Source organism: Pleurodeles waltl, chromosome 2_2 (assembly GCF_031143425.1).
Source record: "Pleurodeles waltl isolate 20211129_DDA chromosome 2_2, aPleWal1.hap1.20221129, whole genome shotgun sequence".
Taxonomy (NCBI): Eukaryota; Metazoa; Chordata; class Amphibia; order Caudata; family Salamandridae; genus Pleurodeles; species Pleurodeles waltl.
Genome location: NC_090439.1, coordinates 1,133,460,194 through 1,133,485,363, shown reverse-complemented (window position 1 = coordinate 1,133,485,363; position 25,170 = coordinate 1,133,460,194).

Here is a 25,170-nt window from a genome sequence, read left to right as displayed (position 1 = left end):
ACACAAAGCAGTTTTGTTCAGTGCCAGGAAATACTGTGGCAATGTGTGCTTTTTGAGACCAAAATGTCTTTTTGCTTTTTGCCAATGTTTGTTACAATGGTGAGGACCTGCCATCTCCCACAATAATAAAGTGTTACAAAAGTCTTATCAAAATAAGACACACATTGACAAAACCAAAAGACTGACCACTAATGTTGGATTGGTTGGCTTTGCCAATGCTTGTTTATTTTTGTGTTTCCCATTTGAAAATGGTTACACTGATTTTCCATTATGGATACTTTTGGGAAATACTAGGATGCCTCAACACAGTTTATTCAATGATGCTTTAAAGAAATAGTACTTCTAAAATTTCATAGTAATTTAGCAAAACATTTTTTTCCTACTGGCATTTTTAGGAACGTTTTATTTTGAATGCAAAGAACCCTCAATCTTGTAAGCTTCAGCAAACCTTTGCATCTAATCAGAGAGAATTCTGGGAGCGTTATACATAACCTCATATTGTTTAACTTTTCAAATGTGTGTACAAAATTTTGTTTTTACTGGAACCACTGTCAGTAGTGCAGTGTGACCTTACAGCATTTATTTAGATTGCTCACCCTAATAATAAAGGCTTTGCAGTATTGAACCATAAATACAAGTTCAAACAGCATTAACATACAGACACAAATATTATCTCAACTGCAGACAGTTCCCTTCCTTGTCAACTGACAGCCACATTGTTTGTGCTACAGGGGGTTAGGACTACATGTCCCAAGGACAAAATGAGCATGGAAACCTGTTGTCCTTGACACAACACACTATGTCCTGGGCTTGGGCTATTCCACACCCCTGTTTCTTGCACTGGTAATGCCCAAATCACACAGTAACTCTCAGGAAACACCAAAGCCACTGACCAACATGGCTACCTCTATGTGAGATAAGTAGCTCACACTCAACCTGACAAGATGGAAGTGATTATATTCTGCAACATGAACTCACCCTGGTTGCCCACATAGCTAGCCCAAAGCCTGCATTCTCCAACCACCCCAGAAACCTGTCCATCATCCTGGACACCAGCCTCACCTCAAACTGCTTTCACATAATTTGCATGCTTAGAAATGTCTTCATAGGGCTCCTTCCTGATCCAGTATGACAATCATACAGACCCCCATTACATGTAGACTGAATTATATCAATGCCCTCTACTACAGAATCTCTGCAAACCTGTTACACAAGAGGCAAACTATCCAACACACTACTGGCCGAGTATTACTCTACCTACCTTGAGGCATGGCATCACACCTCACCTCAGACAAAGACACTTGTTCCCATTCACAAGGACTGTCAGTTCAAGATGCACTACACTACCAGGGACCCACCTAGCTTACACACCATCTACACTTCCACCAACCAATCATGAACATGCAATCTGCATCAGTTGCACTCACCCAGACCTCCCATATCCATTTGTGCAAGACAGGAGGTAGGGTGTTCTCTTACATGGCAATCTACACCTGGAACAACCTCCCCCAGCACATCAGGACAGCTGCATCAAATATGGATTTGTACTAAAAACTGTACATCTGGCTCTTCAAGTGATTCTACTTGCAGTGCATGCAACTACTCAGCACCTGGATACCCTCTTGTGTGACATGTTGACCCTCTGCAAAGCCACATTAACTGCATTTACATTACAGTACACTTTTGGCTGCCTAGCCCCAACACAAGCACACTTGCGTCACGGTGCAAGGGGGCCTGCATTGGCACTGGCTTATCTGCCAAGTTTCAAAGGTCCATGCATGATGTTCTGCTCCAGTCCAGGTTTTTTACTCTGTATTCTGGGACTTGTAATTCTGTTGTATAATACAATAAATTACTCTACAAGTCCCAGTATTCAATGGAAATACCTGTACTGGGGCAGCACATCACTCATGGACCTGGGAAACTTGGCAGGTTGGACTGGGCTTGAAAAATTGGTACTGCTCAAGGAAAGGACAGTTGTATGAAGGATGAATTAATGCATGGGACTTTCCTGCTCCTTCCCTTTTATGCAGAGCAACGCAGCAAAGTGTCTTGCTGCGTTGCGCTGCATGACAGGTTGATAATATTCCGCCCATTGTTTTCACTGACCCCATTGTTCTTGCTGGTCCTGTACTTCAACACTGTCCTGAACTTCCACTTCAGCTACCAACTCTGTTGGAATGAGGAATGGCACCTGCTCCTCAGATCCAACTCCTCTTGGACATCAGGTCCTCGTCCGGTCCTCATGACTGCCTTCAGGTTCCTGGGAAGTTTTTCTTTGCTCATGCACTGGCAGTCATGTCACCTCTTCTTACACTCCAGTACTGTCCTTTCTGTGTGTGTAACAGAGTTCATCTTGTCCACTCTGGATTGCCAAACGGCATCCTTGGATGCTATTGGCAAATTTGAGGTGACAAATAAGAGGCTTTCATTCTTTGTCACCTCACTGATTACTATATGGTTCTCCTCATCACTGAGGTTTGACTTTCTCTTCCTTTTCCCCTTCCATATTGGCTGATCTTCAGGGATGGGGTTGTTACCCTCCTGGCTCCCTTAGGCACTTTCCATGTTTCTCTGTATTGAGGAGTATTGGCTGCATAGATTACGTTGCTTTTTCAAACATTCCCGCAACACTCTTGAGTGATGCAATGCTGAATTGCAGCAAGTAAAGGTGGTTTACAACATGCAAGTCAACTTTGCGTAATGTAGGTATTACTTGTGTCGCGGTACTCTGTGCCATTCTTGGAACCGTTGCGTCAAAATTCGAGACACATCTCAGGAACTTGTGCCATGGTGGGCCATCCCATAAATACAGAGTATCCATGGTGCAGAGAAATGCTGCAACACAACACAAACATTTCTGGCACAACACAGCATTGCATCAATAATGATAAATATACCCACGGCCATTAAATTATGGGGCATATGTGGTACCACTTTACTGGGGACTTATAAGTAAATAAAGAGAGAGAGCAGAAGCACTTTAGCACTGGTTAGCCTGCACAGAGTGCGAAAAGCCAAGAAAAACGGGTTCAGAAAATAGGAGGGTGAAGGCAAAAAGTTTAGGGATGGGCCTGAAAAAAGGGCCAAGTTTAACACTATAGAGCATATTTAAGAAAAATGGGCACTTTTCTTGCGTCCCTTAGCGCTCCTCTAACATCACCATGTTTGCGCTATAAGTCGCACCAACGCAATAGTTAGGGGACAAGTGTCAAACTTTTTGACAATAGTCTGGCGCTTTGCAGGATTAGTGTAAAAAATGTTGACGCTAATCCTGCAAAGCACCCAAAGGCCCATAGTAAACAATGGACACCTCCTTTTAACGCCTGCTCTGAGCAGGCGTTAAAAGTGCCGAAAAAAATGGCACAAGAAAATCTCTTAGATTTTCTTGCACCATTGTTTGGTCCCCCTAACGTGGGAACACATCCTTTGTATACATTATGCCTGGTGCAGGCATAATGTAGAGCAAAGGGTTACAAAGAGGCGCAATGCATGCATTGCAGCACTTTGTAAATATGGTGCTGCGTTTTTTGCCTTCCAACGCCACATTAGCGTCAAACAATGACGCTAATGTGACATTGGAAAGTCACTAGGGCTCTTAAATATGCCCCTAAGTTTACACATATTAGGAGGGGCCTGGACCCGAATGAGAAAGAGAAGGGCTCAATGTAATAAAGATCACCAAAAACGTAATCACAGACTACCACTGGGAGGATGGAATAGTCCACGAGTGGGTCGAGAAGGGCAGGACTCAGGCTGATGAAGAGTATCAGCAAGTAACCACCGATCACCACAAGGGGTAGGATGGACCAGGTCAGGAATAAATAAGAGCAGGACTTAATACGATGAAGTTTACAGGTATGTAAATATAGACTGATACAAAGAGGGCAAGATGGGCCAAGATGAGGAAGAGTTGGACTCTGCGTAATATAGATTATCAGCGAGTAATCACAACCAAAGTCAGGACCAGGACTAAAAAGGATAACAATGAGTATAAAGAAGGTTACTGGTAAGTAATCACTAACCACTCCCTCCAGGACTGGGATGAAAGCAAGTAGGACTGAACGTAATAAAGATCACAAACAAATTATCACAGACTGCCTCAGGGAAGGTGGGATAGTCCAGGACTGGGACAAGAATTATGGGACTCAGACCAATGAAGATTTCCAGTAAGTGACCACTCACCACACAAACCTCTAAGTCAGATTTTTGAAGCCACACATAGTCACTTTGTGTGGCTTTGAATGGCTTCATAAATCTGGAGTACTGCAACACAGCACAAATCACTGCATTGCATTACTCTGCACAAGGAAGGAGTTCTATGGGCGTTCGTTGCGTGGGTGTTCCCATGCAACTCACATGCTTTTTGACACATTCCTAGATTTTCGAAAAGATAACCTTCCCAGGAAAGGAGTAGTGAGGAGAAATATCTTCTCCTCGTTATTTCCTCTTTGCCATGAATATGGGCCTGATTATTTCAACACAGCATATTCCTGCCATTTCCCTGTCACAAAGGAGGCTTGCCGCACTGCGTGATGAGGCTTACTACTCTACACCACAGTTTATTTAAACACTACATTTTAATCTGTTTGAAAGTGTGTCACGTAAAACACAAAGTAACAGCAGACACACATTACCCATTTGCACACTGTTTTACATTTCAAACTATGTGCTATGTATTGTAGGAGGCTGGCCTGGCTTATAGTGGGTACCTTGTGGTACTTACACCTTGTGCCAGGTCCAGTTATCCCTTATTAATAGATTAGTAGTGTTCTAGCAGCTTAGGCTGAAAGAGGTAGCTATAGCAGAGCAGCTTAGGCTGAACTAGGAGACATGCAAAGCTCCTACTATACCACTCATATCATATAGGTACTATATCATAAGAACAACAATACTCAAAGTTACTAAAAATAAAGGTACTTTATTTTAGTGACAAAGTGCCAAGAATATCTCAGAGGATATACTCCCTTAGGAGGTAAGTAAAATACACAAAATATACACACAAACCAAATCAGGTAAGTAAACAGTTAGAAAAGTATTGCAAACACTGTAGAATACAATAGGATGCAATAGGCCTAGGGGCAACACAAACCATATACTAAGAAAGTGGAATGCGAACCACGAATGGACCCCAGGCCTAGTGTAGTGTGTAGAGGGTCGCTGGGAGTGTAAGAAAACACTAAGGGTGTTCAAGATACCCCACCCCAAGACCCTGGAAAGTAGGAGTAAAGTTACCCTACTACCCCAGAAACACACTAAAGACGTGATAGGAGATTCTGCAAAGGCAACAACTGACTGCAATGCACTGAAGATGGATTCCTGGACCTGAGGACCTCTAAAGGAAGGGGACCAAGTCCAAGAGTCACGCAAGTGTCCAGGGGGGACAGGAGCCCACTAAACCCCGGATGAAGGTGCAATAGGGCTGCCTCTGGGTGGAAGAAGCTGAAGATTCTGCAACAACGGAAAATGCCAGGAACTTCTCCTTTGCACAGAAGATGTCCCACGGCGTGCTGGAGGATGCAGAGTTGTTTCCACGCAGAAAGACTGCAAACAAGCCTTGCTAGCTGCAAGAGTTGCGGTTGAAGCAAATGGGTGCTGCCCGGGCCCAAGAAGGACCAGGAGGTCGCCCTTTGGAGGAGGAGGGGGTGCTCAGCAGCACAGAGGGCCCACGCAGAAGCTGGCAGCACCTGCAGAAGAACTTGAACAGGCGTTCAAGAAATCTGAGCACAGCAGTCGTCTCAACACTACAACAGAGGGTCCCACGAAGCTGGTGGTCAGCTCAGCAAGTTGAGCAATGCAGGACGGAATGCTGGGGACCTGGGCTATGCTGTGCACAAAGGATTCCTTACAAAAGTGCACAGAAGCCCTAGCAGCTGCAGTTCATGCAGTAAACAGGATTACTGTCTGGCGTGGGAAGGCAAGGACTTACCTCCACCAAATTTGGACAGAAGGACGTCTGGACTGTCGGGGTCACTTGGATCCAGTTCCTGTGTTCCAAGGACCACGCTCATCAAGATGAGAGGGGACCCAGAGGACCGGTGATGCAGAGGTTTGGTGCCTGCGTTAGCAGGGGGAAGATTCCGTCGACCCATGGGAGCTTTCTTCTTGGCTTCCACTGCAGGGTAAAGGCAGACAGCCCTCAGAGCATGCACCACCAGGAAACAGTCGAGAAAGCCGGCAGGATTAGGTGCTACAATGTTGCTGGTAGTCTCCTTGCTACTTTGTTGCAGTTTTGCAGGCGTCCTGGAGCAGTCAGCGGTCGATCCTTAGCAGAAGTCAAAGAGGGAGATGCAGAAGAACTCTGGTGTGCTCTTGCATTCGCTATCTGAAGAGAAACCCACAGGAGAGACCCTAAATAGCCCTCGGAGGAAGATTGGCCACCTAACCAGGTAAGCACCTATCAGGAGGGGTCTCTGACGGCACCTGCTGGCACTGGCCACTCAGAGGCCTCCATTGTACCCTCACACCTCTGCATTCAAGATGGCAGAGGTCTGGGACACACTGGAGGTGCTCTGGGCACCACCCCTGGGGTGGTGATGGACAGGGGAGTGGTCACTGCCCTTTCCTTTGTCCAGTTTTGTGCCTGAGCAGGGGCTGGGGGATCCCTGAACCAGTGTAGACTGGTTTATGCAAGGAGGGCACCATCTGTGCCCTTTAAAGTATTCCCAGAGGCCAGGAGAGGCTACTCCTCTCAGGCCCTTAACACCTATTTCCAAAGGGAGAGGGTGTAACACCCTCTCTCAGAGGAAATCCTTTGTTCTGCCTTCCTGGGACTGGGCTGCCCAGACCTCAGGAGGGCAGAAGCCTGTCTGTGGGTTGGCAGCAGCGGCAGCTGCAGTGAAAATCCCAGAGAGCTAGTTTGCCAGTACCCGGGATCCATGCTGAAGCCCTGGGGATGCATGGGATTGGCACCCCAATACCAGATTTGGCATACGGAGACAATTCCATGATCTTAGACATGTTACATGGCCATGTTCAGAGTTACCATTGTGAAGCTACATATAGGTATTGACATATATGTAGTGCACGCATGTAATGGTGTCCCCGCACTCACAAAGTCCGGGGAAATTGACCTGATTAATGTGGGGGCATCTTGACTAGTGCCAGGGTGCCCTCACAGTTAGTAACTTTTTACCTAACCTTCACTAGGTGAGGGTTAGACATATAGTTGACTTATAAGTTACTTAAGTGCAGTGTAAAATGGCTGTGAAATAACGTGGACATTATTTCATGCAGTGGCAGTCCCGTGTAAAAATTGTCTGAGCTCCCTATGGGTGGCAAAAGTAATGCTGAAGCCCATAGGGATCTCCTGGAACCCCAATACCCTGGGTACATAGGTACCATATACTAGGGAATTAGAAAGGTGTTCCAGTGTGTCAATCAGAATTGGTGAAAATGGTCACTAGCCTGAAGTGACAATTTTTAAAGCAGAGAGAGCATAAGCACTGAGGCTCTGGTTAGCGGAGCCTCAGTGATACAGTTAGGCACCACACAGGGAACACATATAGGCCACAAACTATGATCACTGGGGTCCTGGCTAGCAGGATCCCAGTGACACCGCCAAAAACAAACTGACACACAAGTAAAAATGGGGGTAACATGACAGGCAAGATGGTACTTTCCTACATGTATGTCTTGCACAGACACGTGTATTTTACATGTTTTTCTCATCCTAACAGTTCCTGAACAATCTGCTCTTGTACAGGGGTGAGTGTAGCACTCAGCACCAGACTTTTGCAGAGGTGTGTGATCCAGTAGCCCTCACTGCAGTGAACCAACATTGAATGCTAATTTACACTACTACTATTTTCTATACAACATTCTGCCATCCTCACTTCAACTTCGTCTTAGTCCTGGCAAATCAAATCAAATCAAATCATAACATTTATAAAGCACGCTACTCACCCGTGAGGGTCTCAAGGTGCTAGGGGGAGGGGGTTACTGTTGCTTGAAGAGCCAGGTTTTGAGCTGCCTCCGGAATGCAGGGTGGTCCTGGGTGGTCCTGAGGTTGGCGGGGAGGGAGTTCCATGTCTTGGCTGCCAAGTAGGAGAAGGATTTCCCACCTGCCATGGTGCGGCGGATGCGAGGGACGGCGGCGAGTGCGAGGTTGGCGGAGCGAAGTTGATGGGTGGGCGTGTAGAAACTGAGGCGACGGTTGAGGTATTCGGGTCCCTTGTTGTGGAGGGCTTTGTCTGCGTGGGTGAGGAGCCGGAAGGTGATCCTTTTGTTGACGGGAAGCCAGTGCATGTGTCTCAGGTGGGCGGAGTTGTGGCTGTTGTGGGGTATGTCGAGGATGAGGCGGGCGGAGGCGTTTTGTATTCGCTGCAGACATGTCTGGAGTTTAGTGGTGGTTCCTGGGTATAGGGTGTTTCCGTAGTCCAGGCGGCTTGTGAAAAGGGCGTGGGTCACAGTTTTTCTGGTGTCGGCGGGGATCCAGCGGAAGATCTTTCGGAGCATGCGGAGAGTGAGGAAGCAGGAAGATGATACGGCATTGACTTGTTGGGTCATGGTGAGAGACGGGTCCAGGATGAAACCAAGGTTGCATGCGTGGTCTGAGGGGGTTGGTGCGGTGCCTAGGGCCGTGGGCCACCAAGAGTCGTCCCAGGCGGACAGGGTGTTTCCGAGGATGAGGACTTCTGTTTTTTCTGAGTTCAGTTTCAAACGGCTGAGTTTCATCCATTCTGCAACGTCTTTCATTCCATCTTGCAGGTTGGTCTTGGAGCCAGTGGGGTCCTTGGTGAGGGAAAGTATCAGCTGAGTATCGCCGACGTAGGAGGTGATAATGATGTTGTAGACATTGAAGAGAGTCGGACTGAGCGAGGAGCCTTGTGGGACGCGGCAGATGATCTCGGTGCGGTCTGAGCGGAATGGAGGGAGGTAGACTCTTTGGGAGCGGTTGGAGAGGAAAGAGGTCATCCAGTCCAGGGCCAGTCCTTGGATACCGGTGGAGCGCAGGCAGTATGTTAGGGTTTGGTGGCAGACGGTGTCGAAGGCAGCCAAGAGGTCGAGGAGGATGAAGGCAACTGTTTCTCCGTTGTCCATCAGAGTTCTGATGTCGTCTGTGACTGAGATGAGGGCGGTTTCTGTGCTGTGATTGGCTCGGAATCCGGACTGAGAGGGGTTGAGTAGGTTGTTGTCTTCAAGGAAGTTGGTCAGTTGCTTGTTGACGGTCTTCTCGATGACTTTGGCAGGGAAGGGGAGGAGCAAGATGGGGCGGAAGTTCTTCAGGTCGCTGGGGTCCGCCGTAGGTTTCTTCAGTAGGGCATTCAGTAGGGCATTGACTTCCGCGTGTTTCCAGCTCTCGGGGAAGGTGGCAGAAGCAAACGAGCTGTTGTTGATGGTCTGGAGATGCGAGGTGATGATGTCGTCGGCTTTGTTGAAGATGAAGTGTGGGCAGGGGTGCGAGGGGACACCGGAGTGGATGGAGTTCATGGTAGCTTTGGTCTCCTCCGCGCTGATGTGAGTCCAAGCGTTGATGGTGATGGCTGGGGTTGTAGGTTCTGTGGTGGTTGGCTGGGTCTGGTGTCCGAAGCTGTCGTGTAGGTTGGTGATCTTACGATGGAAGAAGGTAGCGAGGGAGTTGCAGAGGTCTTGTGAGGGCGAGATGGAGTTGGAGTTGGCGTTAGGATTGGAGGGTACGGCAGTTTTTTTTGGATTCCTTGAAGGTGTCTGTGAACCATTGAGATTTCCTGGTGCTGGTCTGTCTTGGGAGGCGTCTGTGGGGTGCGAGGTTGTCCACGCAGTTGGTGATCCAATGAGTGAGGCTGAGGGCTGCGTCGTTGGGGTCGGTGGAGAAGGTGGGTTGGTTGTCGCTGAGAGTGGAGAGAAGCTGTTCCGTTGGGATTTTGTTCCAATGTTTGCGTGGGATGGGTTGTGTGCGGAGGTGGAGAGTCTTGCGTCTGAAGGTGAAGTGGACACATCTGTGTTCGGTCCAGTGTATTACGGAGGAGTGGCTGAAGGATACGTGGTTGCTGGCGGAGAAGATGGAATCGAGCGTGTGTCCGGCGATGTGGGTGGGGGTGTTCACCAGTTGCTTGAGACCGAGGTTGGCGAGGTTGTCGAGCAGGGTGGTGGTGTTGGGGTCGTTGTTCTGCTCCAGGTGGAAGTTGAGGTCACCGAGGAGGATGTAGTCCGGCGAGGCAAGGGCCTGTGGGGAGATGAAGTCAGCGACGGATCCGCTGAAGAGGGTACGTGGTCCAGGGGGTCTGTAGAAGAGAGTTCCTCTGAGGGTGGCCCTGGGGTCCGTGTGGATCTGGAAGTGCATGTGTTCGGCGGCGAGGGGGGTGTCTTCGGTGGAGGTGGTGACGTTGATGGAGTCCTTGAAAACGATGGCGATTCCTCCACCGACTTGGTTGGTGCGGTCTCTCCTGGTGATCTTGTAGCCGTCGGGTATGGCTATGGCGATGTCGGGGGCCGAGGAGGCGTTCATCCAGGTCTCAGTGATGAATGCGACGTCCGGTGCGGTAGAGTCCAGGATGTCCCATAGTTCAATGGCGTGCTTGTGGACGGAGCGTGCGTTGATGAGGATGCATTTGAGGTGGCTATTGGCGCGTGGGCTGGCGGGCGGGGTGCAGTCGCAGTGGAAGGTGAGTTTGCAGGTGCGGCATGCGGAGGGTCCATGGGTGCGTTTAGGATTGGCTTGGAAGCAGGTTCTGGAGCGTCCCGGGATGAGAGCGTGGAGGGAGGTGGGGTCATAGCGGTGCTGCGGGGTTTGGGAGTGCTGGGGCCAGGGGTCGTGGCGCTGGTCGCGGTCCAGGCATGGACGGGCGCAGACGTGCATGCCTTTGGCGCGCCAGCGGCCGCCATAAGAGGGAGGAGGGGGGGAGAAGGGGTCAGCTGGGGGCAGGAGGAGGGCCAACGAATGGGAGCAGGGGGGGGGCGGGCCGAGCGGGAGGTGGCAGCGGGAATGCAGAGGGCGGGGGGGGTCAGGTAGAGGGGAAGGGAAAAAAAGATAGGGAAGGGGGGATTACAGTGGAGGAGAGGAGTCAGGAAGAAGAAGAGAGGAGTGGAAGAGGAAGGAGAGAAGAGTCAAGTCAAGTCAAGAAGAAGAGGAGAGACCAGAGAAGAGGAGGAGAGAAGAGTCAAGAAGAAGAGGAGAGACCAGAGATGAGGAGGAGAGAAGAGTCAAGAAGAAGAGGATTGACCAGAGAAGAGGAGGAGAGAAGAGTCAAGAAGAAGAGGAGAGTCCACAGAAGAGGAAGAGAATGCGGTGAGTAAGAGGAGAAATGAAGAACACAGATGAAGAGCAAAGCAGGAAGAGAACGCGGTGAGGAAGAGGAGAAATGAAGAACACAGATGAAGAGCAAAGCAGGAAGAGAACGCGGTGAGGAAGAGGAGAAATGAAGAACACAGATGAAGAGCAAAGCAGGAAGAGAACGCGGTGAGGAAGAGGAGAAATGAAGAACACAGATGAAGAGCAAAGCAGGAAGAGAACGCGGTGAGGAAGCAGAGAAATGAAGAACACAGATGAAGAGCAAAGCAGGAAGAGAACGCGGTGAGGAAGCGGAGAAATGAAGAACACAGATGAAGAGCAAAGCAGGAAGAGAACGCGGTGAGGAAGAGGAGAAATTAAGAACACAGATGAAGAGCAAAGCAGGAAGAGAACGCGGTGAGGAAGAGGGGAAATGAAGAACACAGATGAAGAGCAAAGCAGGAACAAAACGCGGTGAGGAAGAGGAGCGGGGCACAGAGGAAGAGCAGAACATGCAGCAAGTGGGCTGCAGAAGAGGAGCAGAGAGCGGAGGAAGATGGCTACCAGAAGGAGGAGCAGAAAGCGAAGGGAAATGGACAGCAGAGGTGCGGAGAAAGGTTGGAGGAGAGAACGGAAGGCAGAAGACAGAGGTTCAGGGAAAGAGAGGTGAGTAGCGCGGGGCTGGGCGAGGGGCTGGGCGAGGGGAGTACTTACGGTTTTAGCTGGTCTTGCTGGGAGGTGTTAGGAGCCTGGGCTGGTGGAGCTGCAGCGGCAGGGGAAGCGACCTACCCTAGGGTCAAGGGTCGCTGAGGGCAGTAGAGTCGATCTATTATTAGGGTAGATGTTTTTGTGGCAATCTTGGTCCATGAAGACTGTAATCCTTACAACAGACCTATGTCATGGCACACAAGCACATTCCATTCCCATTTGGTGTGTTTCACTGTAAGCTAACCCATAGTCCCCCTCTCAACCTAAATCCAACATGGCAAAACTTTCTTCCCCTGTTCAGAGCTCCCTATGCCTACCCAGAGGTATGCCTCTGGTAGTGGGCAAACCCTCCCTAGTGGTCACTCCAAACCTCTCTCCTACTGGGTTTGGAGCGAAGCTGACCAGCAAGACAAGAGGGAGGCAGGACTAGTTGTGCATTCTTTGAAGCTCTGGAAGGCATTCTTTGAAGCTCTGGAAGGGGGTGGGCAGTGGCCCACAGGCCATCCTGCTCAAGGGAGAAAAACACCATCCCAACACCAAATCGAATTGTCCACTGTCTGGGAGCAATACACATCTCACAAAAGGGGAGACATCAACCGTCAGGTGACACTGGGCACTGGTAGAAAGGCTATTTTTTTGCTTAGGCAGAGACATGAAAACTTTCTAAAAGTGCCCTTTCTAAAATAATAATATAAAATATGACGCCTATTACGTTAGATTTTAAATTGCTAGTAAATGAGTCCTTGAACAATTTCTCTAGCTGCTCTTGAACTGAAGTTAAAAACTATAAGAATTTATGATTTAATCCAGGTTTTTCCGTTGGGGGTTGGGGTAGGGGGCAGCCTTGCCACAGTGAAAAGTGACTTTGGAGGTTTTTCACTGCCAGGTCATGTAAAACATTTTGGGCCTGATTCACTAAAGTAAAGTTAGACTTAAGTGTAAGGCCACTACTTTTGTGGTATTCACAAAGGTAAGTTACCACAAGTAACTTTACTAGTAGTATCTTTACTACTAGTAACTTTACTACTAGTAACTTTACGACTAGTAAGTAGTAACTTACCTTTGCGAATACCAACAAGTAGTGAACTTAAACTCAAAACTAAGGCGGTCATTATGAACACCGCGGGAAACACCGGCGATCGCCGTGGCGGCAGTGAACAGAAGGCCGCTGTTGGCGATGAATAGAAACCCACCATATAATGAAGGAAAATTCTGACCCCGCCAAAAATCACCAGACCACCCCTCCCCGCCATGACCCTGTCGGCGGGAATCCCGGACCTCCCCACCCTGCCACCGCCGAGCACACTCAAATCCCGCCCTCCAAATTGATGCACAAATCACCTTGGCGGATAGTGGAGGCCGGACGACCATTGGCGTTGACGACCACCACGGGCGGCAAGTGGACTGAACAGCAAGAAGTGCACACATTGGATAAGCGTGCAACCCACACACCTGACACAAATCCATAACCCCAATAAACACCCCTAAACATACCCCACAATCCTTTGCAACAAAACCAGGCCAAGAAGACGGAGAGCACCAGAGGCAGACACCGAACGCCACCATACACGAGACGCACACCGACCCACAGAAGAGCACCCTCACCGTGTTCCCAGCCCCGACACCATTCACCACACTCACCATGTCACCTCCCAAACATCCACGCTTCACAGAAAGGGAGTTAAGGACCATGGTGGACGAGATCCTGAAGGTGGAGCCACAAATATTCGGGGCCGAGGTGCAGCACACACCCATCGCAAGGAAGATGGAGCTATGGCAGACAATTGTGAACAGGGTCAATGCAGTGGGACACCATCCACGCACCAGGGACGACATCAGGAAGAGATGGAACGACCTGCAGGGGAAGATCAGGGGCATGGCATCAAGGCACCACATTGCACTCCAAAACACTGGGGGAGGACCGCCACCGACACCAACAGAATACACAGACTGGGAGGAAAAGGTACTGGCCATCCTGCACCCTGAGGGATTCACTGGACTCACTGGAGGAATGGATTTGGGTAAGTCATCAACATGTATCCCATATACACTATACCTGTAATGCATGCACCAACCCACCCACACCCACCAGGACCAACACCCCACCCAGACAACAGCCACTAAATCCCACCCCCGCATGACCGCAAACCCACTAACAGGCCCACATCCCTCCCCCTGTGCACAGCCACCTACCCCTGCAAGTACCCACAATGGAACAACACCCCCCACCACGATGCAACCCCACAGTCGAACCAAAATGCAGTGTAAACCTGACAAAGGCACCCTGTAAGGCCACTGAAAGTAACCACAGCACAAAATAGCCCAGCCCTGTGCACCCCAAACATTCATGCATCTGTAACAGACATGTCTATGTCCCCCAACAGGCACCACCACCCATGTCATCCTAACGGATGGGACAAGGAGTGCCAGTGCCCCCCAGGGAGACAGAGGTACCTCACAGGACACTGGTGAATGATTCCTGGACACTGATGAGCAGGCAGACCCCTCACACAGTCCTGGACTGTCACCATGCAGCAGCCCCACCCAGGGCACCACTGTCACCCCTACCACCCAGTCAAGACCAGCAGCCCAGGGCAAGAGTCCCCACACCAGTGTATCCAGGCCACAGACTGGTGGAACACAGGAACACAGGTACAGAGGCCATAGTCTCCCACTCCCAACATGCAAGAAGGCGAGGGCCCCAGTATAGGGGACACAGGCACAGGGGTCTAGGGCAAGTGCAAGGGTGTCAGTGGGCCAGGGGGAGGCCACAGGATGGATACAGCAGCCCAGGACGTGATATCAGAGGCATTTGGGGCCTACCAGCATACCCATGACAGGTTGGCACAGGTAGTGTCCACCCTGGAGCACAGTCAGAGGATGCAGCAGAAACACCACCAACAGGCCATGGAGTAGTGGAACCAGCACAACGCCACAATGGCCACCATAGCAGGAGCACTGCTGCAGTTGGTAAAAACCCCAGTCTGAGACCCACACAGGACAGGAGGCCCCCACTCCAGCTCTGGACACCCACCATGAAATTACACCATCAGCAGAAACTTCCTTCACAGGGAACCCAAGGGCCTACCATGTCATCCCCTGAAGATCAACAGCAGGCGCACAAATGGACCCTCAGGCCAAGATATGGCACTGGAACCCCAGCAAAGAACAAGGCCCCCTTCAATGACGTAACTCAGCAACAATCTGCACAGCAACCATCCCACTCAATCAGCCACCACACATTGCTAAGAGGCAATATAAACTAATATAAGAAATGATGGACCCATCAATACTACCAACCAGGCTGCCACCATGTTGGCTTTGAGGACACCCACCCTTACGACTTGCTATCACTGTAAATAGCACTATTCACTCACTGCAACCAATAAAACACATATCACACCTGTAACACTGTCCCTTGTGTTAAAATGTGAATAAAGTGAAGTATGGATGCAACTGGCTGATAACTACTTTATTGTCAAATCGTTGCATGAAGGGAGTCCTGTATGCCTAACTGTGGGCCCTACGTAAATGCAGAAAATATCAATCTGTACCATGCAAAACTGGACCATATTTCACATATCATTATCAACCCCCCCCCCATATGACTGAGCACACTGACAGTATGTGTCACAAACCCGAATGTTAGCCCAAAGTCCCACACAGTTACTGGAAGTAGAGTTGTATCAGTGGGGTCCTGGAATTGACATCTTCCCCTTCCGCATCATCACTATCTCTCTCCTCCCCTCTCTGAGGTAGCTGGTCAGGACATACAGCACCCTCTACCTACAAGAGGGGGATACAATGTCTCACTGCCACGTTGTGCGGCATGCAGCAGGCCACCACCACCTTTTCAGGCCCATAGGCCAGGGAACCCCCAGAGATATGTAGACAACAAATCTAGCCTTCAGGAGACCTATTGTGCGCTCTATCACCCTCCTAGTACGTCCATGGGCCTCATTGTAATTCCTCTCTGCATCCGTCCTGGGTTTCCTCTCTGGTGTCAGGAGCCAACACAAGTTTGGATAGCCAGAATCACCTAGAAAAAGGTGCAATACAGAGTGGTCATTGTTAAGCCCCTTAGTCAGACAGCCTGGCTGTCTGCTATGTGTCAGTTAGTGACAGACACACTTACCTATGATCCACCCACTGTCCTCTTGGAGTTGTTCCATCCTCTGTGGCACACTACTGTTCCTCAACACAAAGGAATCATGGACTGAACCTGGGAACATAGCATTCACATGTGAGATGTACTGGTCTGCAGTTCTTTCTGGTTCTGTACACCTGTTCACTGACTCTTGGGGGGTATGATCAGTATGTGGGTGCCATCGATGGCACCTATCACATAGGGTATGTTGGCAAAGGCATAGAATTCAGACTTGATGGCAGGGAGCTCAGTACTTTGGGGAAACCTCACATAGGACTGCAGGTGTCGAACAAATGCGTTTAGAAATCTTGTCAGTACCATGCTGAACATTGGCTGTGAAAATCCAGCACCCATGCCCACTGTTACTTGAAATGAGCCTGTGGCCAGGAACCTGCACTTCAGTAGGGATAGCATGCTGATTACGATTTCCCAGAGTTGGTGCAGGATCCAGTAAAGCACAAAGTTCCTGAATTGTTGCACGTGTGAGTCTGTAATTGATTATGATTTGACTCTCCATGGTCCTGACATCCACAAGTGGTCTGTACACCGATGGTGCTCTTCCTCACCACAAGGGTCGGCACCTACGAGGAGCATCAAAAAGGTGTGATGAACACACATACATAGGCACACATTGTCATCAATTGTGCACTGCATATTTCATTTTACTGACTCAACATTAACTGCTTCCTGACAGATCTACATCTACATCACAATGAGGGAACAGAGTATTTCATGTGTGGTATATTACGCAATGGACACATGCATAGGTGCTTCATGTGGCTAGTAGGGCCTGCATAGTGCACATTTTTATTAATAGATGCGTAGTTACTGCCAAAATGTCTGCCCACTGTAATCCAGGTCTTTCGTTGTGGAAGTGACCTCATACCGCTAGCGGTTGATGTCACAGCGTAAGTCGGTGTTTACCGCTGTGCGCACTGTCATTGGTTAACATGGATGCCAATGGGGACTCCTGGGGTATCATGATCGCCTCTGGCGGTGACGGTGTACACCGCCGCAGTACATACGCGATTTTGTCATCTATTATTCACTTGACTCCCTGATCTTGTGCGGACAGGTACTCCACTGTTTGTACTGCTGTGGCCTGCCTCTGGTCTTGGATGTGGCTTGAGTTGCAGGGGAAAGGGCCCCGGCCTTAACCTAGGAGGAACTGGAGAGGCTAGTGAACGGGGTCCTGCCCTTGTACACAAAACTCTACGAACGGCCAGAGGTACAGGTGAGTCTGGGTTTGGGGGACACTGTTTGGGTGTAATGTATGGTGTTGAATGGACATATGTGTGCACCTCTGAGCCTGCATGGGCCGTGTTGCATGGCATGCTGCGTGCGTATGGCCTGTAAGTCTGAGAGTACTGTCCGTCCCAAAGTGGACGAATAGCCAGCTGTACCTATCTTGCAAGTGCCTGACCTCTGTGTTCCATATCTGTGTCACCCTTTCAGGTCAGCGCCCACCAGAAGAGGGCACTTTGGCATGCCATCGCCAAGGAGGTGCGGACCCTGGGGTCTACAACCAGTGGAGCACCCACTGCAGAAAGCGGTGGGAGGACCTGCAGTGCTGGGCGCGTAAGATCTGTGAGGTCCCGCTGGGGAAGTCCTCCCAACGTGGAAGGGGTGCCCGTCGGGCACTGACCCCCCTCATGCAATGTATCCTGGCAGTGGCGTACCCAGACCTGGATGGGCGCTTGAAAGCTGCACAGCAGTCACAAGGGGGTGTAGAGCAGTATTCTGGTCAGTAGTCAGGGGCATGGCCATGGGCATAGTGAACGGTGCAGCCTGTTGTCTGTGTCTTCTGGGTGTATGTATGTATGTCCACTATGTACCTCCATTCAGCTATTTACAAGTGTCTCTCCTGTTTTGTCTCCCCATCCCTGTTCTCTTGTGTTGGTTTGGTACAGCAGCAACATCTGGCGAGGGAGCTGAGGCACCGGCAAGCGGGGAAGCAGCAGCCCACTGATCCTCGGAGGCAGAGACATCCGACGCCAAGGGGATCAGTGGGTGGGAGGGCGAGGGGAGTACCACGGGGGAGGCAACTACCACTGGAGGTAGTGACTCGGAGACCTCCTCCGTTGGGGGCTCCCCGGCGGTGGCAGATCCTAGTGGCAACACCACTACAGTGACATCTTCCGCCACCCCCCATTCCATCATTGCCCTCCCTTCTGCTCCCCACCGAGTTGCCCGTGCTTGCTCACTCAGAAAGGTGGGCGTCCCCTTCGCCCCAGGCACCTCCTCCCCTGCCCCAGTCAGCCCTGCTGCTCTCACAGAGTAGGCTATTGACCTCCTGAGAACCATCTCTGTAGGGCAGACAACCATTGTCAATGCCATCCGGGGGCTAGCATCAGAAGTGCAGCAGACAAATGCCTATCTGGATGGCATTCACTGTGTTGTGTCTGCCCGACAGAGATCTTTTCAGGCTCTGGCCTCCTCTTGGACGGCAGCCAGTTTCCCTGGCCATTTCATCCCCCCTCCAACCTCCTCTACCCCTTCCAGCACCCCACTCCCTTCACCCGTCCAAAGCACACATTCGGACACGCAGTCAAGCACATCAACACACAAGAAGCACACTTCTAAACACAAACACCACACCTTCCACCACAAGCATTCCCACAGCCAACAGACACATGCACACACAACAGCATCCACTTCCCCCAGTGTGCCCACCTCTTCCGCCTCCCTGTCTGTCCCCTCTACATCCACACCCTCATGCACTGCACCTTAAGTCACTGTTGCTGCTCCTCTTACTGCACTCACCACAATAGCAGACATCCATACATGCAACCAATACACCACACCTGCACTCACAACTACAATAGTTGACACAAGCAGCACACTCACTGGACTTGCAGACACCCACACAACAAACATCCACACTAGCTGCCTGTTTTCTCCCACTGTGTCCACCCCCTCTCCTCCAAAAACACACAAACGCACCAAGACACCCACCCATCATACATCCACCACACCACAGCATACTGTCCAGTCAACTGCACCCACTACACACACCCCTACACCACATACATCCACGGCCTCAACTCCCACACCCTCATCCAGGACCACCCCAATTGCTCCGAAGAAACTTTTCCTCTCCTGTGCTGACCTCTTCCAACCCACTGGCCCACCCCGTCTTGTCCCTAAGTGTGCTCACCTCCTTGCCCTTTCCACTCCTTCCACTTCACAGCCCACCCCTATCTGCCCTTCACATTCCTGTGCCCCTTCCCCAGAGAAAAAAAAGGCCTGGGCAGAGCCAAGTCCATCTGGCTCCACCTGCTCGAAACACCCCCCACCTTCAAAGGACAAACCCACGCCCCCTCCACCTTCCAAACGAAAGTCCAAGCCCCACCCCCGTCGCAAATCTCCACCCCCGGCCCCGTTCCATGAGGTGCCTGGATGCCCCTTTGTTGCCCCATTAGGTGAGTTCCGTGCACTTTAGGGAGTCAGGTTGGGTCCATTGTGGCCCATGGCACTTGTAGAGCTACAGACTGGCCATTGGTCCTGTTTGAAGTAGTTGGCTCTGTGAGCTTTAATAAAATATTTCTGTGTGGCCTGTGTTTTGGCGGCATACTGTTGAACCCTGGTCTTTCGTTTCATTGTTTATGGGTGTGGGGCATTTGTATGTATTATGGTCAAGTTGGATTTGCCTTGTGTCGGGTAAGTACCTCTTGCTGTGGGAAGTATGGGCTGTGCTGCTGTGAAGGGTTGTGGGTGCGTTGCAGGGTGGGTGGAATGGGTGGGTATGTAACTGTGCCCTTTCCTCCCTTGTTTCGTAGGTTGTGGTACTTACCGTCGTCGTCTTTGTCGGCGGTCTCGGTCGTGGAGGTACATGGCAAGGAGCAGAGCTGGTATGATCTGCAGCTCTCTATCAATGTCTGCTTCGGCGTGTTGTGTGGGCCTCCAGTGAGTGCTTCATTGGATTTTGTTCATTTCCGCCTGGCTTTGCGTGGCGGTGGTTCTCGCCCTGGAACTGGCGGCGGACTAGTGGTTCATAATTTGATGGGCGGGTTGGGCCTTTCCGTCGGCCTGTGGGCGGACTCTGCCGTCATCGTCGGCACTCCTCTACTGGCGGTGGGTGGCTTTCTGGATGCCTGTGTTTCGTTTGGTTCATTATTTGGCGGTCCGGACTGCTCCTCTGTTGGTGGTTTTTACTGCCACCACCGGCGGCGCGGTACGGACTGCTGTGTTCATAATGAGGGCCTAAGTTTACTTTTGTGAATCAGGCCCTTAGTATAGATGTCCTTCATTTTAAATATCATGCACCCTGCCTTTTGGGCATTTAGGAAGAAGCTTAGTGGTGACTTATATGTATTAAAAAAGAAGGTTTAGGCTTGGCAAAAGGTTTATTTTACCAGGTGACAATTGCAGTTTAGAACGGCCCATGCCATCATGTTTTAGGGCTACTTCAGTGGGTGGCACAATGACTGCTGCAGCGCAGTAGTAACATTTAACTTACTGATCCTATGTACATGTCGTACCATATCCTAGGGTGTTGGAAAATGCCTCTTTTTTACATGGTTTGTTTACCTGATGTGTGAAGTAGCCTAGAAATCGTAGTGCTAACCAGGTTTCCGGGGCAGAACTTTTTCCCTAAAACTGGTGTGATGCATTGGTTCAGTTCAATACACCTTTAGCTACCAATATGAGTCCCTAGTAAAAGGTACTTAGGTACCCAGGCCATGGGGTACTACGGGTAGGCTCCTGAGGGCAGCAGCACTGATTGTGCCACCCTGTAGGGCCATGCATCCAGATGCCCCCAGCACTGCCATTGCAGGCTGGGTGTCCTGGTGCAAGCCTAAAACACAAACTTGACATTGCACATTCTCTGTGTGCCCTGTCCACCATACACTGCATACACTATGGATAACTCACCCCACTGGCAGACCTTCCAGCCCTACGGCAGGGTGCACCATGTTTTATGTGAGGGCATAGCTGCATGAGCAATATGTCCCCACTGTGTCCTTGCCAAACCTGGGACATAGTGAGTGAACAGAGCAGCCATTTAAATACATGTGCTGGACACTGGTCAATATGAGTTACCCAGCTACAAAATGGCCACTCTGAACCTTGGGTTGTTTGGTATCAAACAACTCAGAATGATAAATCCAAACTGGTACCAGTATTGGATTTATCCCTAAATGCACCCATGTGTCACCCTAAAGGTGCCCCCAGCAGAAGCTAACTACCATGGCATGGGAGCTGACTGGTTCTATCCAGCCTACCACCTCCAGACACCCAATCTACAAACCTTGTGGGAGAGATATGTCTCTCTGGATTGTGAAACAAAGCCATTCCTGGGTGGAGGTGCCAACACCCCCCTCCCTCAGGAATGTGCACTGCCCTGGCAGCAAGCTTCAAAGGGCTAACCGCCTTTGAAACTCAACCCCCAGGCCTACTCCTAGCAGCAAACGGTAACCCCCATGCAAACCCAGAATTTTGGAGGTAGCAACAGCCGGACTCTTACACAAAGGGTAGGAGGAGTGGCTCCACCTGGCATGCACCACCCCTAAGGTGTTACCTGCGAGGTGGGCACTCCATTTCATTTTCCTCCATCTTGGATTGAAGGAAAATAGCCAATCAGGGATAGGGAAGTGACCCTTCCCATAGAAAGTGATCACTTTAGTAGGTGTAGACACCCAAAGGTAAGTGCCCCACTGGTCACTAGCAGGTTCCCCCTAAAACACCTACTAAATACAGTATTTAGTGGGCATCCCTAGACCAGGAAATCAGATTTGATGGACAGAAGAAGACCAGCACCAAGAAGATCCAAGGCACAAGAACTGTAGAACTGCTGCAATAAAGAAAAGGCACCAAACCCTGCCTGCTACACCCAGGACCTGACAATGGCTGTTGAGGAGCTGCTGGACAACTGAAAAAACTCAAAAGAACCCCAGAGGACCTCCAGACTTTGAAAACTGCCATAGAACTCCCTCCAGATTGGAGGTACCACTCTACAACAGCAAGAAGCTAGCAAACCAGTGAGGGTCACTTCACTGACCATCCGCTAACTCCCAAACCGGAAGTCGCAGCTGGACCACACAACACACCGACAACCACGAGGACAACCCCTGCAAGTGTGCAAAGTTTGGTGGCACTGCACCCTCCATTAGTCAAACCATACCAAACCCCTGGGTCTTGGTCCGCTAATGTCAGACACCAAGAAAACAGGCCCACCTGAGGCTGAAAAAGGACCAGGAGGAACCCCCAGTTGAGACTTCAGGAACATCCTGGACCTTCTGCCAGAGCATCCCCGTTGTCCTATAAAGGACCCTTGAACCAACTTACCCCTTGCTCCAAAGGGCATCCTTGCGCACAGCTCCTAGCTCACTGATTCGCTCTGCACCTGGCCGTCCTGTGCCCTGCAACAAAGACCCTGCCGCGCCCTAAGGGTCCCCCACCCCTTGCAACCTCGACACTCCAAGGGGACCCCAAGGACCATTTTTAAACTTTCCTGTGCAGTGCTTTTCCAAGTGGTCCCCTGCAGTGGCCCTACACCAGCTCCAGGGACCTTCTCCCATTGCTTTCGCCAGAACCGGGAGCCGCCCGAACTTCTCCTGCTGGCACAGTGTGCCCACCAAGGACCTCAAACAACCTGCAAAAAAAGAACTTTGTAAACCAACTGTACAATTTAATATGTATTTTAAAGGTGATCTTCCATTGATTCCTGTGGTGGTAATTACGCACACAAAGACTATTTTTTATTAAACTTCAAAAATGTATATCTAAAAGAGTACTTAGTCGATTTTGATGATCTTGTCCCTCAAAATTACATAAAAATCTGAAGTATTTCTATAAATAAATTGGTCTCAAGTTATTCCTTTGAGTGTGTGATTTGCAAGATTGATACTGTGAGTACAAAACATGCTTTGCACTTCTCCAAGACTGGCCTAACTTCTCGACAAAGCTACCTTAAAAATTAGAGCATTAGTTGATCTAGTTTTTCCCCTTGTAAACTAACATGTGATTGCCTCGGCCCTCTGTGGTGTGCCTAGCTTTGCACACTACATAGAGGGACAGCCTCCTACATAGGAACCTACAAGCAAATTAAATGTGCCAATTAGGGGATGTCAAGTATACCATGGTTCAGGAGGAAAGCACAAGCACTTTACCAATGGTTGCCAGGAGTAAAGTGCCCAGAGTCATATGGCCAACAAAAACGGGCTCAGTGAAAGAAGCCAAAAACTTTTGCGGGAATTTCATGCAAACAATGCACTATTCTAAGAGTAGGGCTCAGTGCAATGAAGATTTCTGGTGAAAAATTACAGAATGCCAAGGACGAGGAAGAGTAGGATTCAGTGCGCAGAAGGTTACAGGTAAGTAATCACCGACACTTAGAGGTGGAATGCTCGAGGACTGGGATGAGAAAGACTCAGTGTAATGAGGAAAGCTGGAAAGTTATCATCGGCCCCCACAGGAAGGGCATGATGGATCTAGGAATGGTAGAAGTAAGCATAGTACTTGGGTAGAGAGCATATAGTATCTCTGTATGCAGATGATCTGCTGCTCTATCTTGCCGATGACTCCCGGGGGGCTGTGAGTGCATTGGCTCTGTTGGGTGAATTCTCAAATCTCTCTGGATTACAGGTCAACACAACCAAGACATATTTATTTCCCGTAATGGCTGGAGTTGGCAGCCGCAGGCACTCCTCCAGAGACTATCCTGGTCACCGAGGTCAATTAGGAATCTGGGTGTCAGAGTGTTCCACCTGTTGGCTGACCTCCAAGAGGGTAATTGGGGAAATGCGCTATGGTCCCTAAGGTCTTGTGTTCAGTTCTGGCAGTCTCTGAAGATGCCAGGGATGGCCTTGGATCTCATTATCTTTGTCAACCTCCCGGTCAAGATACCGAGCTCTTGGTTCAAATTAATCTGGGACATGGCGCAGCAGGGGCTCCTTGGAGGTGCTCCGGCGACCCCCAGAGGAGAGAGGCCTGGGATTCCCTGGTTTTGAACTATATTTTCTGGCGGTGCAACTTCAGTGGGTCACCCAATGGCTGGACGGAGCACAACCAGAGGAACTGGGTCCCCTGGGGATGGCGGATCATCAGAGTGCCCTGCTAGCAAAGCTCCTGCATCCAGCAGTGGTGCTACCCCAGACAGGGAAGTGTTGACAGAGGTATCTGCGGAGGAACGCCGGCACGCCTCTTTATGCACCGACATTGCCCCTGGTGGGACTACCTCATGGGGATGCACTTTTGTACTTCACTAGGCAGCAGTTAGCTGCTTGGACGAGTCCGGGATTGGTGACAGTAGGGGACTGCTATCAACTGGAGACATGAATCCCCCTGGATGACTTGATTGCCCAATGAGATCTACCCACTGTTCAAACTAAATAGATTTAAGTTGTTGTTTATGGTCACTGCAGTCCCCACACCATCTTTGAAATGAAGGCAGCACGAAAAGAGAGCTTCATAACTGAGAATGTAAACATGTGAAGGAACAAGTAGTGTAATGATTATTACAAGTAAATAATGACACCACCAGAGCCATCAATGGAAGACAGAAGAGTATGGCCAGCCCTAATGATTATTACCAGTGATGAGTATTACTGAATTGAAAGAGCCATGTGTGGTGGGGCGGAAGACTTGAAGCAGTGTAATGATTATTACCTGTAAGTAATGACCCACCACCACAGCCAGGAGTGCAAGAAGTAAGAGTAGGGCTCACAGAAATGATTTTTGCCAGCAAGCAATGACTCACCACAGGACCAGGAGCGGACTCAGTGTAATGATTATTACTAGTAGTTAATGACTCTACGTCAGAGCCATGAGTGGGACAACAAGGAATATGGATCAGTGTAATGTAGATTACCAGTAAATAATGAAAGTCTACTAGCAAGAAGGCAGACTAGGCCTGCTGGAGGAAGTAGCTGGGACATCACCTCCTGTCCAGAGTTCTTATCATATGTGTATATACCCAGCGGTGCCAGCGAGCTTTATTATAGACACCACCGAAGCTGCTGCTGTGAAATGTCTGGTAACCTATGCAGTGGAATGTTGTGAAGTGCACAGCTCCGGAAAGGGGGGTCCTGCAGGGATCTCGCCTGGATCCGCACCAGATCCCAGGATATCAGGAGCCTTGGAGGGTCCCTCAGCAAAAAAGACCCACTGGACGTGGCCACTG